Below are 15,840 nucleotides of genomic sequence, written 5' to 3' on the forward strand. Positions count from 1 at the left end.
ACACTAAGGAACAACTTAACATAATGTTAAACTTATGTTAACAGTATGTTAAACTTAACATAATGATTCAACTATCCAAACACATAAACAGCAAAGACACCAGGAACACAACAAGGTTTAAATACATGAACTAACAATGTGGAAATGAGGGACAGGTATAAGCAATCAAACGAGGGGCAGAGAAAACGAAACCATGGCATCGAACTAAAATACACAAGACAGGGAAAACACGGAAGCTGCGCGAGACTAATCGTGACATAGACATAGAGAACATAGCCATTCTATCCCAGTCTGATGCCATCTCAGACCATTCTCTCATTTCATGTGAACTACATATGAGCCACAATATAGTAACCTCGCCTCGCTCTCACACCAGACGCATGATTATGTAAGCCACTGCATCTAGATTTATTGCAAATCTCCCAGACTAATCATTTGTGACTGGGATACCCTCAAACCCCAATGGAATTTGATTAAATGACTTAACTCTTAGAATCAGTATTTTGCTGCACACTCACTGATGTTGCTCCACTTAAGAATAAAAAGAAATTAGGGACAAAAAATTAGTACCTTGGTATAATGATCAAATTCTCAATTTAAAACAACACTAGAAAGATGCTACACTAAACTTGTAGTCTTCCAGCTTGCATGGAAGGAGAGCCTTGTAAGTATTGAAAATCACTTATTACTGCTGTAATAGCTAATCTCTTGACCCTAATAGAAAAAAAAATAATCCTAGATTTTTATTGTTACACCCTGGACTGCTGCAGTGTGCTCCTGGCCCAGTTTGGGATTTGGGACTTTCTGTGCACCTTGTTACTGGCTCCGCCCTAACTTGAGTGATTGCTGTGGCCTATATAAGGACCCTGCTGTGAGAAGATGGCAGCTTGCCCAAGCGCATACTAGAATTGGCTTAACAGTATATGATTTGTGAATTTCTAGTCTTGTGATATCCCTAGTCATCAAATGTTTGTGTATGTGTAGATCTGTACGTGAGCATTCCCTTTTTTCTGTTTATAATTGTGATCCCTGTGATAGAGTTCTTGTGTCAAGGACAACCTGAGTAAACAGAACATTCTGGTTTTAAATGATCATTTCATTTATTTGAAAAAAATGGCCTATTAGTTACTTAATTAACACCAATTAACCAAATGTAGTTGATAAATAGAATCAATTAAACTAAACAAAACCCAGGCTTGATTGTGAATCAAAAATGATCATTTAAATATAGTATTTTCAAGTGTGAAGTAGGCACACCCTGCCCACTGTGTCAGTGTGCCAGCAACAGAAGTTACAGAAGAAATAAGAAAGAAAATGATCAAAACATCTTTCAGGAAAGGGTTGCAAAGCACAATACTAAAGTTCTGGAACTTCCCAGAAGTGAGTAAAAAAGGAAATATTTTGGAAGAGGAGTTCTGCTATATCCAGCATAAAGATAGGACAGTATTACACCCTCATTCAAATATGCTGGTACTGCAATGGTGTGGAGATGTTTTCCTGTTTCAGTTTGTATAACTTGACATAAGTGACAGAAGCATGAATTCTACTCTCTACTAGAAACCCCTGCGATAGAATATAATCATCAATCTGTGATCTGAAGCTCAATTGATTTTGCAGCTGAACAACAATTTGAAACAGAAGAGTTAATCCACAGCTCAAAAGAAAAAAATTAAAGCCTAGTCAACATCCTGATTTGGACACCACTAAATGGTGTGGCAGGAGCTTAAATGGACAGTTCATGCTTGATATTCTTTATCCTCCTCTTTAAGGACATTCTGTACCCGAACCCACTTGTGTCAAATATCCTCTCATCAAACATATTCTACAAAGCTCTCTAAGTCACCACAGTGTCAAATGTGTTGAAACAATAAATGCAGTAGATTTCTCTGCTAAGACTTCCAATTTTTTATTATGATTATCATTTTTTTAATTGAGCTTGTTCATTTATTTATTTTTAATTATTCTTAATAATGTCCCACTTCTGTTTTTGGATTTTTGGTTTCTTCTGTTTTTTTTGTTTTTATTTTTTATTATCTGCTTGTTTTCTTTTCAAGTTAACTTTGTATCGTAAAGCACATTGAGCTGCATCTTTAATGTATAAAAGGTGATATATAAATAATGGTTATTATTATTATTATTATTGTTATTATTATCCATTCTTCTTCTTCTTCTTCTTCTTCTTCTTCTTCTTCTTCTTCTTCTTCTTCTTCTTCTTCTTATTATTATTATTATTATTATTATTATTATTATTATTATTATTATCCCTGGAAAAAAATCTACAAAGAAGACTGGACCAAAGTGTCTCCACAGAAATGAAACTGATCTCTCATAGGAAGTTATAGGAAGGGTTTGTTTGCTGCTGTTGCTAAAGGCAGTATATCCAATATGAGGCACTCTCTCACATGGGTGATATAGGTGTTCAAAATGTTCCCTCATCATTTCCTCATGTTTTCCTTTTACATTTTGTATATGGACCTGAAATGAATCAGTGTGGCAAATATGTAAAAAGAGATCAGATCAGGAGGTTGCAAATACTCTTTTAAGTCATACATACATATATACAACTGACCACTGATGAAAGGCTATAGAATGGCTAGCACAAACAGTGCATCAACAGAGCTACAGTAACTAAGTTAGGTGGAGAAGGTTTTCTAATAAATCCAAATGGCCAAATGTACACAGTGTGTAAAAACCACCAGCAACACTGCTGTACAATTATACACACCCATACCTACAAAGTAGTGCATATATGTCTACGTATTTTATAGACATATCTCATGAAATGACAGGTCCACCCATGTTATGTATAGGGCCAAAGTTAGTATATTTTTGTATTTAAATGTTCATTATCAAAATGTATATGTGTGTGTGAAAGAAAGATGCTTATAAGGAAAGGTGCAACTTGTTTATTTTTAATCTATTTATGTTTTTTTTTTAGAAATTTGGCAAAGAAGAATAGTCAGGAGATTATGTTGATTCTCAGATGTTTATTTACATGCATGGAAAAACTTGGAAAGATAAGAGAGAGGAGTGGGAGTTATCACCTCCTGCCAGGAGTGAATGAGGCCTGGGAGTCATCACCTCCTGAACAAAAACAATTGAAATTTAGCAAATTCTCTCAATTTGGATGGTCAAACACAGGAATATATAGCATTTTCTTTTCTTGAAAACAACTTAGTAATTAAGATTATTATTTATTTTCTGACTTATGTAATTGTGCACTAATTTTTCAAATCTAATTCCTGATGTTTAAATGTTGTAACTTAATTTTATTGCCTTTTATGGAGATGGTTAACTTGAATAACATGAATAGAGCTTTCAGTGGTAAGACATCTTAATTTTGTTTTTGACTTTTTTCCTTGATAGATATCTTCAAGCATGTCCCTTTCAGGAAGTGGAAATGTAAGCTTTGTGCTTTCTCCACTAATGGTCAAGGAAGAATACTACAATGAAGAATACTACAATGAACATCATGGGTGTTATAGAAGGTGTCCAGGCCTCATCTGTATTCATATAGACTGTTTGAAAACATTTCAAATACAAGCAGAACTTAAAATTATTTTGAAAGAACACACAAAAGAAGCTTAAGACTGTAACCAAATTATCCCGTGATTTGTGTAAATTCTCAGAGCCTTTAAGAAATACTCATCTGAAGACTCTTTGGAAAAACAGAGAGGTTGGTAAATGTCCCTTTGCAGGTTGCTCTTTCAAGTCTAGTGTGCTGTTATATTTTACTGCTTATAGAAACCACAATCATGAGTTCTCCACCATAGAAATTTTCACACCAGAGCTTTTGGCACCACATAAGCATTCTGTGCCTGTAATAGAAGTGGATTTTATTTCTGACACATAATATTCTTGATTCTGTTTCTGTAGCTGAGACTGAGTCTGGACTTGAAAATGGAAAGGCCATTGAGCATCAATTGGGAACTTTGTTTCTTCACAAGTAAGCACTTTTGCATGTATCAAATTCATGAATACAGGAAATAACTGATGAATTAATTGATATTGGAGAATTTGCCCATCAAAATATTAAGACTTTCATAGATAAAGTTTTGAATTTTTGCATAGCTGATGCCTCTGTTGTAGTATCATTGACTGAACAGTTACAAACTTTGAATCCCTTCAAATTGTTTTCTAGGCAGTGGCCTCTTGGCACAGAGTGCAAAAAAGAATTATAGAAAGAAAGTCATTTTATAGAAAGAATTTTACTGTTATTGCACCAGTTGGGTATGTGTTAAATGCACAATGCTTTTGTTTATGTGCCTATTTGAGATTTGCTCAGTAAATTGTTGGAAAGAAATTAGATAAATAAGATACTTGAGAGATCCAGACAGCAAGAAGGTCATTAATGTTCAGTTAAAGATGGAGAATACTTTACAGAAAACAAAATTATCTCAGAGCAATTAGGCAGACCTCTTGGACTATATATTAATGATTTTGAAATTTGTAATCCATTAGGTACAAAAAAAGAAGCACAAAGTTTGTGCTATATATATATATATATATATATATATATTGGGTGCTTGCCAATTTACTCATAAGTCTTCAACCATCATTATCATCAGTTTATCTAGCTGTGTTGTGCAAAACTCTACACATAAAAGAATATGGTTACATCAAGGTTTTGGAGCCCTTGATTAGGGATAGCGAACTCCTTGAGCAAGACTGTGTGTTTGTTCAGAGTCTTGGCTCAAATGTTAAAGGGACAGTTTTGTATGTATCTGCAGATAATCTGGGTGCACACTAATCACTGGAATTTAAATTACTGGATTTGTGTTGATGGAGTGAAGAAAGACATTTAAACAGACCGGCTCACATTAATTGATGTCTTGTCGACAAAGTTGTCTTATAGCCATAGTGGCTATTTGGAATAAGTTTAAAGCCATGGACTCTTTCACTCACCTTTGCTTATTTACATGTGACAAAATATTACAAAGTAATAGTGCTCTCTTTTGGGTACACAAGTGGACTACCAGATTTGGGGAGAATGCCTGAGATCTGTTTAGTGGATGGCTGCATATTTTTAATTGTTGAAAAGTTCACAGCTGGCATCTTGAAGTAAAGAAGGTCAAATCAAGTCAAATGTATTTATATAGCGCTTTTTACAGTTGTCACAAAGCAGCTCTACAAATGTCCAAGTCCAAGCCCCCAGTGAGCAAGCCAAGGTTGACAGTGGCAAGGAAAAACTCCCTAGAGCATGAGGAGGAACCAAGACTCAAAAGGAGGGGCCCATCTTCCCCTGCCGACAACAGACACTTGAATAGCCACAATATAAATAATAAGGAGCTTAATGAGTAGTGAAAGAGCAAAATAAATAAATAATAATACAAAGAAAGCAATTAATGTCTAGTCCGGTCCAGATGGTGTGCATGTGTCTGAAATCCATCCTGCATTAGAATGTCCATGAAGGGCATTGGAGAAGTAGTTGGCTGAGGTCGAGATATGGTGGGCTACAGCAGGGGGCATCAGGGGGTGGTGGGAGTAGCCATGGCAGCTGAGATGAGTTAAGGCTCAGTAACATCATGGCATCATGGGTAGGTGTACCTCAGCAGAAAGAGAGAATAGATTATTAGGCATGTCCAGGTACAAATGTATGTAAATTAGGGAAGTAAAATGTGAAAAGATGAACTCCAGCAGGTCTAGTTATAGCAGCATAGCTAAAAGTATAGTGCCAATAGGAAGCACTGGCATGAAGTCACCCTGAGTAACATCCCAGTTTACCATAACTCTCAATGACCACGGACCCCGAGAGCTACACCTTTATCTAAAATGGGAAGTAGTTAATAAAAGGCCTGATTGTGCAGATAGATTTTCAGTCTAGCCTTAAATATTGAGACTGTGTCTGAGTCTCGAACATTTACAGGAAGGTTATTCCATAGTTTGTGAGCTTTATAGGAAAAAGCTTTGCCCCTTCAGTAGATTTTCTTATTCTTGGTACTAGTAAAGATCCTGCACCTTTTGATCTTGATGTACTTGGAGTTCTCAAAGGTATTGTGGGGCAAGACCATTCAGTGCTATGCAGGTTATTTTAAGTATTTCATAATCAATACGAAATTTTACTGGGAGCTAATGTAAAGTAGTTAAGATATGAGTGATGTGATCAAATTTTCTAGTTCTAGTAAGTACTCTGGCTGCTGGATTTTGAACTAGGTGGAGCTTGTTTAGGCACTTAATGGTACAGCTACATAGTAAGGCATTACAGTAGTCCAATATTGAAGTGATATGCATGGACTTGGTTTTCTGTATCATGTGAGGAGAGTATGTTCCTAATATTTGCTATTTTCTTCATGTGGAAAAGGCAGTCCTAGAAATATTATTTACATGATCTTCAAATGAGAGACTGAGATCCATAATCACGGCGAGATCTTTAACTGTTAGAGAAGATGTGATTGAGAAACCATTGAGGTTCATTGAGTAATTAGAAAGTGAGAACCTAGCTGTATCTGGACCTAATAGAAGCACCTCTGTTTTGTCAGAATTAAGTGAGAGAAAAATTCTCAACATTCATTGTCTGACGTCCTTTATGTATTCCTCAAGAATACTAAACTGATATATGTCCTCTGGTTTGGCTGAGACATAGTGTGCATGGGTTTTCTCTTTGGTTATTCTCTGGTTGGTTAAGGTAGGTTCAGAGTTTATTTACTTTTGCCTTAGATTTCTGTTTTGGCAGAGATGGCCCAAAATTCTCTGATCAGTTCTACCACTGGCTTGACTCCTGTTGAGTGTATACTAGGGTACCAGCCACCCATGGCCCCATGGATTGCTACCCCCCCCAGATCTTCCTGCAGTAGATGACTTGATGCAGAGGAGCAAGAGGGAGACACATCAGTGAATAGAGTTGGTCATTCAATGTAAACAAAGAGATCGCTGATTGCCATCAGGGGCAGATGCCAGTACATCACCCTGGAGATGGAGTTTGGCCATCCACTCATGACTTTCATAGCACCAAGGGAAGTAATAAATTAAGACCTAAATACATAGGCCTATTTAAGATATTAAGGACTGAATGACATGACATATCAGCTGGACCTCCCCCTCAGATATAGGGTTTCATGGTCATTCCATCTCTACTTAAGCCTGATTTCAGGTCCTCTGAATGATGTCCTCCCTGATGACACACCACTAACACCCATAACCATATATAGAGCCAACTGCTGGATTCCAGGAGATGTGGGAGATTTCTCCAGTATCTGATTGATTGGGAGGGGTTTGGACCAGAAGAGCACAATTGGGTCTCGGCTTCAGAAATTCTTGACGCTGCGCATAGCAGGTACCCTGACAAGCTACCACCTGATCATGGGGGTCGACTGCACACTAGGGAGAAAGGCACACTCCCTGGGCATTCTGGTGTCAGATCTCAGGGATGTTCCAGTGCTTTATGCTCCAGTTCACAACATGGAAGTCGGGATGGTCCCTCTGGGCGGTGTGGGTGTCCTCATACCTAGCCAACCATTTTTAGGGGGGTGGGGGGGCACTGTCATGCAGCCCATCGGAACTGCCACAAACTACATGCCCCAGAATCCTCCAGGGAGATGCTAATCTCCGGAATATTAAGTGCCTGCACCTGTTCTCCATTTACTTAACCTATGTATTCTTTGCACTGTCATACTCATTGCCAAGTTGTTTAAGTGCATACTAAGCATTATTTTCTGACTGCTGTGCTTTTTCATGTTGTGACCAATGTTCGTATTTTGTTCTACCTTGATTTTCTACCTTGCCTTGGATGTTCCTGTTTGTCCCTGTTCTATTGCCTTTCCCTCGACTTTGGATTGTATTTTCCCTATTGGATTTTATTTGCCTGGACTGTGTTGTTAATAAATTCTTATATTGTTGTGAATTTGTGAGTGTCCAATCTATCTTGGTGTGTGACAAATACAAACTTTAAAAACATTAGTGCTTTTAACTTGGCATTGACAATTGTTATGAATATAGTTGAAGTTCTTAACGTGAAAGTGTGAATCTAAAGAATGAGGAATTGTTTTATTTCACAAGATAAAGTAAATTCTCTGAAATTGATAATATAAAGTAGTAAGCTGTTTTAACTCATTATATCAAATTGAAACAAATAATGATCATTAGAACTTCTAAATCTTGAGTTGAAACAAATGTCAAGTTGAGCTTAATCACATTTTTAAGGCAGCAGGTAAAGGTTTCTACATTTAACCAACATGAAATGTGTTACAGTGTATCTTTCTTTTCATAAACCTCCTGCAATAAGTAAGTTTGTTTCACCTGATAGAAGTTGAGTTGGGTGTTTAAAACTATATACATTGTTTGTGTTGTCAATCCTGCGCTACTGTTTGTCAACATGGAATGGGTTGGAGTCCTGTTCCAGTTTCTCAAATGTTCCAGAAGCTTTGGAGTATGAGATTTGAGCATATGAGATGAGAATCCAGATTTGTTCTAAATATCAATTCCAGATGAACTGTTGTAATACTCCTGAATTCCTCTTTGATCTGAGAGGGGGGTGGGGGGTTCTCTGGTTAGTTAGTACTGGTGCCAGTGTATTGTTCCTAGAAGTATTCTTTCCATCTCTTCTTGATGTCCTGTTGGTCATGATTTCTTTCCCATCATGATCATTGATGGTTGCTTGGCAGGCAGAGAAAAGCTTCTTCACTTGTTTCACTTGACAGCATTGAGTTGCCTCGCCTTGTCCCACCTGCCTTTAGCCTTAGCCTCTCTCTTCATCAATGATATGTAGGGTGGATGCAGTTAGCCAATTCCCACCGTGCACTGGCTTCTTGTATGGCACGTGCTCTTGAGCAATGTCAGTGATGGTTTCTTTGATCTCAACCCACAGTTCATCTGGTTCCCCTGCCTCCTTCCTGAGCAAGTCGAACCTGTTCCTTATTTCAACTGCATATTGCTTGGGGACATCAAACTTCCTCTGCATGGCAGCACGCTTGATCTTGCTTAATCTGACTTTGGCTATAAGGAGTTGGTGATCGGGCCCACAGTCTCCGCCTGGTAATGTTTTCATGGAGAAAATTGATCCCTTCCATTTTCGCTGACAGAGGATGTAGTGGATCTTGTTGCTATGCTGCCCATTTGGGGATGTCCAGGTTTAAAGGCGCTGCTTTGGCTGGGTGAAAAAGGTGTTGGTGATTCTAAACTTGTTCTCCTGGCAGAACTTTCAAGGCAGGGCTTTCAAGGCAGGGCTTTCTACACACCTTGCAGTCCTTTGATTGGCCACAATGGTAACCCCCTTTCTCCTTTCTGTCTCGTTTCCTGAGTAGTAAATGGTGTAGTTGTCTAAGCAGAAGTCCCCAGATCTAATCCAATGCAATTCACTGACTCCCATTAGATCCTTTCCATTTCCCTCTTGATGGTGTCCAGCTTTCTGATGCTGATCCCTCTCATGTTCAAGTTCCAGTGGTATACTGTTCTTTGCAGCTCAGATGACCCTTTTCACCATGGACCAAATCAGCAATTGGGCACCCTTGTGAGTTTCCCCCTCTCACATCATCTCAGCTGTCCTGATTACTACGGGTTCTACTTTGTTCTTCCCTAGTTGCATAAATGATGCTGTCCAGCCCAGGGGGCCCACTGTCGAGCACCACACTTGAAGCATGTGTATTCTGATCCATAGAGTTTCACAGTGAAAGTTTTATGGGGTAGGACACCAAGTCTTTCCGCAACCCATAGCACTTAGCCACACGACTACCGCAGTGGTGTGTCATATTGCCACACTCCCGGCACTTTGAGCCAACTATGGGGAAGGAGGGACATTATACATAGGTGCCATTAAAGCTCTCTTGAACACCCAGTCTGGTATGTCTATGGCATTGCTTGTATTCAAATGTGCAATTCAAGTGTGAAGGACATTGTAAACAGCTGTGCCACTAGCAGTCCAACTGCCCCCAAGCCATACAAAAAAGCAGGCTTCACTATAATCTTAGAGACTTTCACTCTGGTAGTTACCATTCTATCACAAATCACTCCTGCAACTCTATGCAATCCACTCTACCCTGCTTGCACTCTCTTCCTCACCTCTCTATCATATTCTATATTACTTTATACACTTGAGTTCAAGTTCAAAGTTCAAAGAGGTTTTATTGTCATTTCAGCTATATACAAGTACACAACAAAAACGAGACAATGTTCCTCCAGGACCATGGTGCAACACAAAACAACAGTGCAACAGACAACATGCTACACAAGTGCAAACAGTCCAATATAGTGCAAAAATGTCATTAAATAAACATTAAATAAACAATAATAAATACAGGACAGGACAAATACAAAATGAGTAGACAGTGCAATTATTTAGTCGAGTACACAATACTGGGCATATGTAAAGCTAGATGTGCATAGGAATCAGTGACATGCTACCCTGAAGATAGCAGTCACCGGTAGCAGCCAGAACAGTTCAGAGTACAGTGCTGGTTTAGTACAGTACTCTAGCAGCAAGTAGGATAATGTGCAAGACTGCAACAGGAGTGCATAGTGTATTTGTGTGAGGTTTGACCTAAGCACTAGTCCGATGCAAAACAATGTGTGAGTGTGTGTATAGATATGTATGTATGTACGTATGTGTGTGTGTGTGTGTGTGTGTGTGTGTGTGTGTGTGTGTGGGAGTGTGAGGGTGGGGGTGTGTGTGTGTGTGTGTGTGTGTGTCTGTGTATAAGCATGTATAAAAGTGCCCATTTTGGAATATGAATTGGAATTGGAGTTAGCCAGAGTTCAGGAATCTAATGGCTTCTGGGAAGAAGCTGTTGCACAGTCTGGAGGTGTGGGACTGGATGCTGCGGTACCTTCTTCCAGATGGCAAAAGGGTGAACAGTTCATGTGAGGGGTGTGTGGGGTCTTTCACAATGTTGGTGGCTTTCCGGGTGCAGCGTGTTATGTAGATGTTTGTGATGGAGGGAAGAGAGACCCCAATGATCTTCTCAGCTGTTCTCACTATTCTCTGGAGGGTCTTGCGGTCAAAAGCGGTGCAGTTCCCAAACCAGGTAATGATGCAGCTGCTCAGGATGCTCTCTACAGTACCTCTGTAGAAGGTAGTGAGGATGGGTGATGGGAGATGGGCTTCCCTCAGCTTCCGAAGGAAGACGTTGCTGGGCTCTCTTGGTGATGGAACTGGTGTTCAGGGTCCAGGTGAGGTTCTCCGCTATGTGAACACCAAGGAACTTGATGTTCTTGATGATCTCCATTGAGGAGATCTGTATTGCCATTGATGGCAAGTGGGGAGTGATCACGCCTTGCTCTCCTGAAGTCAGCAACCATTTCTTTTGTCTTGTCAACATTCAGATACAGTTCTTGCATCTCCTATCTGTATGCTGACTCGTTGTCTTTGTTTATGAGACCCACCACGGTTGTGTCATCAGCGAACTTGATGATGTGATTCGAACTGTGCATCGCTGCACAGTCATGAGTCAGCAGTGTGAACAGCAGAGGGCTGAGTACGCTGCCCTGGGGAGCACCAGTACTCAGTGTGGTGGTGTTGAAAGTGCTGCTCCCAATCCAGACTGACTGAGGTCTACCAGTCAAGAAATCCAGGATCCAGTTGCAGAGGGAGGTGTTCAAGCCCAGTAAGCTCAACTTTCCAATCAGATGCTGAGGAACAATGGTGTTGAATGCTGAACTGAAGTCTATGAACAGCATGCTTACGTAGGTGCCCTTTTTATCCAGATGTGTGGATGCCAGATGAAGTGTGGTAGAGATGGCATCATCTGTAGAGCGGTTGGAGCGGTACGCGAACTGCAGGGGGTCCAAAGAATGGGGAAGCTGGGTCTTTATGTGTCTCATGACGAGTCTCTCGAAGCACTTCATGATGATGGATGTGAGTGCGATGGGACGGTAGTCGTTGAGACATGACACTGTGGGCTTCTTAGGCATGGGGCGATGGTGGTGGTCTTAAAGCATGTTGGGACCACGGCGCAGCTCAGAGAGATATTGAAGATGTCTGTCAGGACATCTGCAAGCCGGTCAGCACATCCTCTGAGCACATGACCTGGGATGTTGTTTGGTCCAGCAGCTTTCTGTAGGTTAACTCCATGCAGAGTATGCCTCACATCAGCCGCCACCAGGCACAGCACCTGGTCATTTTGCGGAGGGATGGACTTTTCTGCTGCTTCAAACCGTGCATAGAAGTCATTCATTGCATCTGGGAGGATGGCATCACAGTCACAGGAAGGTGATGTTTTCCTGTAGTTAGTAATGGCCTAAATGCCCTCCCACATGCGCCGTGTGTCACCAGTGTCTTTGAAGTGCCCATGGATCCTCTGTACATGTGCACACTTTGCTTCCCTGATCACATGTGACAGTTTGGCTCTTGTTTTTTTCTGAGAGTCTCTCTGTCACCTGTTCTGAAGGCTGAGTCATGGGTCCTCAGTAGCATGCACACCTCAGCATTCATCTATGGCTTGTGGTTGGGGCGTGTGGTGATGGTCTTGGAGACAGAAACATCATCAATGCACTTGCTGATGTAGCCAGTCACTGATGCTGTATACTCTTCCAGGTTAACAGTGCCAACGTCAGTAGCAGCCTCCTTGAATGTGATCCAAGTTGTCTGCTCAAAACAGTCCTGAAGAGCAAAGATGGCTCCTGCTGGCCAGGTTCTCACCTGCTTCAGAAGTGGTTTCGAGCGTCTGACGATCGGTCTATATGCAGGAATCAACATTACAGACATGTGATCAGAGTATCCGAGGTGGGGGCGGTATGCACCGGAAATGTTTGTGTAAACGAGATCCAGTGTGTTCACTCCTCTCGTTGCAAAGTTCACATGTTGATGGAATTTAGGCAATACTGATTTGAGATTTGCATGGTTGAAGTCTCCGGCGACAATAAACAGTCCGTCTGGATGAACATTCTGCAGTTCATTAATCGCTCCATACAGCTCCTGGAGAGCCTCTCGTGTGTTCGTGCTGTATGGAATTTACAGTGCGATTATAAACACGGAGGTGAATTCCCACGGTAAATAAAAAGGTCTGCATCTGACAATAGCAAACTCCACCAGCGGTGAGCAGTACTTAACGACAAGCACAGAGTTTTTACACCAGGACTCGTGTTTTGCCAGAGAGAGCTTGACCCCAAATATTTAAACTCAACCATTTCAGCACCTTAACTCCTTTGAACTTAAACTTTCTACCACCATCCCTCTCAGTCATGCACACGTACTCAATTTTACTCCTGCTAACTTTCATTCTTTTTCTCTCCTGTGCATAACATCATCTCTTCAGGCTCTTCTCAACCTTTTCCCTAATCTCGCTACAAATCACAATGTCATCCTGGAACATCATAGTCCATGGAGACTCCTGCCTAACCTTGTCTATCAGCCAACCCATGACTGTTGCAAACAAGAAAGGACTCAGAGCCGACCCTTGATGCAGTCCCACTTCCACTTTAAACCAATCTGTCATTTCTACTGCACATCTCACTGCTGTCACACTGTCCTTATACATATCTTGCACAACCCTCCTATGCCATTTCCAATTTCCTCATACAGTACCACAGTTCCTCTCTCAACACCCTATCTTAAGCTTTCTCTAGATCTACAAACTTTGCTGACATGAAACCATCAACCATATTGCTGCTCATAAATCCTCATCCCTTTTCTTAACCTATCTTCTAATAGTGTTTCCCAGATCTTCATGCTGTTGAAAGGGTTTAATTGGTCATTTATTAGAATGGCCATGCAGGGGACATGTAAATATCTAATTTTAAAATTAACATAGCTAGCACACTAATTAACTAGTTTTCTCAATAACAAAAATACAAATTTCAGTTGGAAGAGTGATAATACTATTGATGTAAGCATATTGTTCATGTAAGCAACAATTCATGTGGAAGAAATGGCAACACTCACATACAATATATGATGCATTTACCTAGCTATATACATCTTGCTGTTTGTCCCATTTTCTGTGGTCATCTTCTTCTTGACGTCTGTTAATTTGTGCATGCTTGAATGGTTGAAGTAAAATTTTATGTTAATTTACTTTGCTTTTCTCAGCAGCTAGAAAACAATGGTAAGCATATCCAAATAAGCAAATTAAAATATCCAATTTTAATGTTTACTACTATGTTTCAAGCATGAATTAAGTTAAAAAAAGCTTCAATAAAGTGATTCTAATAACATTTATATGTAAAAATCACAGGTTTGTATTTGTCAAATTTATTGAACCACTTGATCATTTTTCTGAGTACAGTCTTGACTATGTAAAAAGGAAGGAAGCATATGCGATTCTGGAGTATAATGAAATGAAATTGAATGGAATATATGCATGCACAAAAAAAGACACCATAACATTAATGATTGACAGCAGTCATACAAACAAAGGGTTTCTAAAGGAATAACATAACAACATGACACACAGGTAACATGGCAAATGAGACTCAATGCATGTCACCTGTGTGGAGTATGGCACAACATCACTACAGAAAAGCACTACTTAAATCAAAAGCCACATAGACATTTACATTTACGGCATTTAGCAGACGCTCTTATCCAGAGCAACTTACAAAGTGGTTTGTCATTTACTCATAGAATACATCCTAGCCAGTAGAGTAGGTGAGAGTCCAATATACCAATGATCTAGAATACTGCAGAAATATAGGGATCAATGCTGATGCCTAGAAGTACAAAGTACAGAAGTTATATCTAAGACAATGATAAGTGCAATAAACAAGAAGTACTAGAGTTTGATAGACAACATCAGTGTAATAAAGAATACCCTACAATAACTACTAGTTTTAGTTAGTCAGTATAGGAGTAGGGTCAGTGGTCATTTAAATATACCATGAATAGGTGAATCTTCAGTCTGCATTTGAAGACTGCAAGTGACTCTGTTGTCCAGACAGCAAGTGGAAGTTAATTCTGCCATCTAGGAGCCAGGACAGAGAATAGGCTTGATACATGTCTTCCACGAGACTTGAAGCATGGTATTTCAAGCTGAGTCGTACTTGAGGTTCGAAGTACTCAGGGATCAGACTTTGACAATTGACCTCATGTATGGAGGGGCTGGTCCATTTTTGGCTTTGTAGGCAAGCATCAAGGTTTCCAATCTGATGTGTGCAGCTACAGGGAGCCAATGAAGGGAGCGCAGCAGTGAAATAACATTTGTGAACTTCAGAAGCTTGAAGGCCAGACATGCTGCTGCGATTTGGACAAGTTGTAGAGGTCTGATGGGTCTTAGTGGAAGACCAGCAAGTAGTGAATTGCAGTAGTCTAGCTTTGAGATCACAGGAGACTGCACAAGCACCTGGGTAGCTTCCTGTGAGAGAAAGGGCTGAATACTTTGTATGTTTGTATGAAATCTGTAAGACGCCACCAGCGCCAGACAGACACCAGACTGCTGGCAGAGGGGCATGATTAGAGCACCCCCCACCAAACACACCTCCCAGCATGCGTAGATGCAGGTAGTGGTGGCAAGGCAGGGAAACGAGGCCACACCAGCGCACCTCTTCCCACAGTGCACAGCTGCGCCATCCTGCGAAGGGGGTGCAGCAGGCAGTGCTCCAAACAGATCTCAAGGCAAGGCAAAGACTGCACCACACAAGGCTTGAGGCACAGTGATCCTGTGCAATGCAAAGCCTGGGACACTGTAAATACCACACCACATAGGGCATGAGGAATGGCAAACACTGTCACACAGTGCCCAGGGCACAGTGAAACCCCACATCCTAAAGAGCATTGACACTGCCCCTTCTCCATTGATTTTCCTTTCAGTGACTGGGTCCCCTTTCAACAACTGGGCACACAGCCGGCACCCCCTTTGTCAAATAGGTTCGGAGCTGGCGCTCTCTTTTGTTGAATGTGCGTTTTGTCAACTGGCCATGGAATCGGGGTCTTTAATCAACTGGGCCTACTTTTGTAGGCTGGTCTTGGAGACGGTA

Source organism: Electrophorus electricus, chromosome 18 (genome assembly GCF_013358815.1).
Source record: "Electrophorus electricus isolate fEleEle1 chromosome 18, fEleEle1.pri, whole genome shotgun sequence".
NCBI classification, from domain to species: domain Eukaryota; kingdom Metazoa; phylum Chordata; class Actinopteri; order Gymnotiformes; family Gymnotidae; genus Electrophorus; species Electrophorus electricus.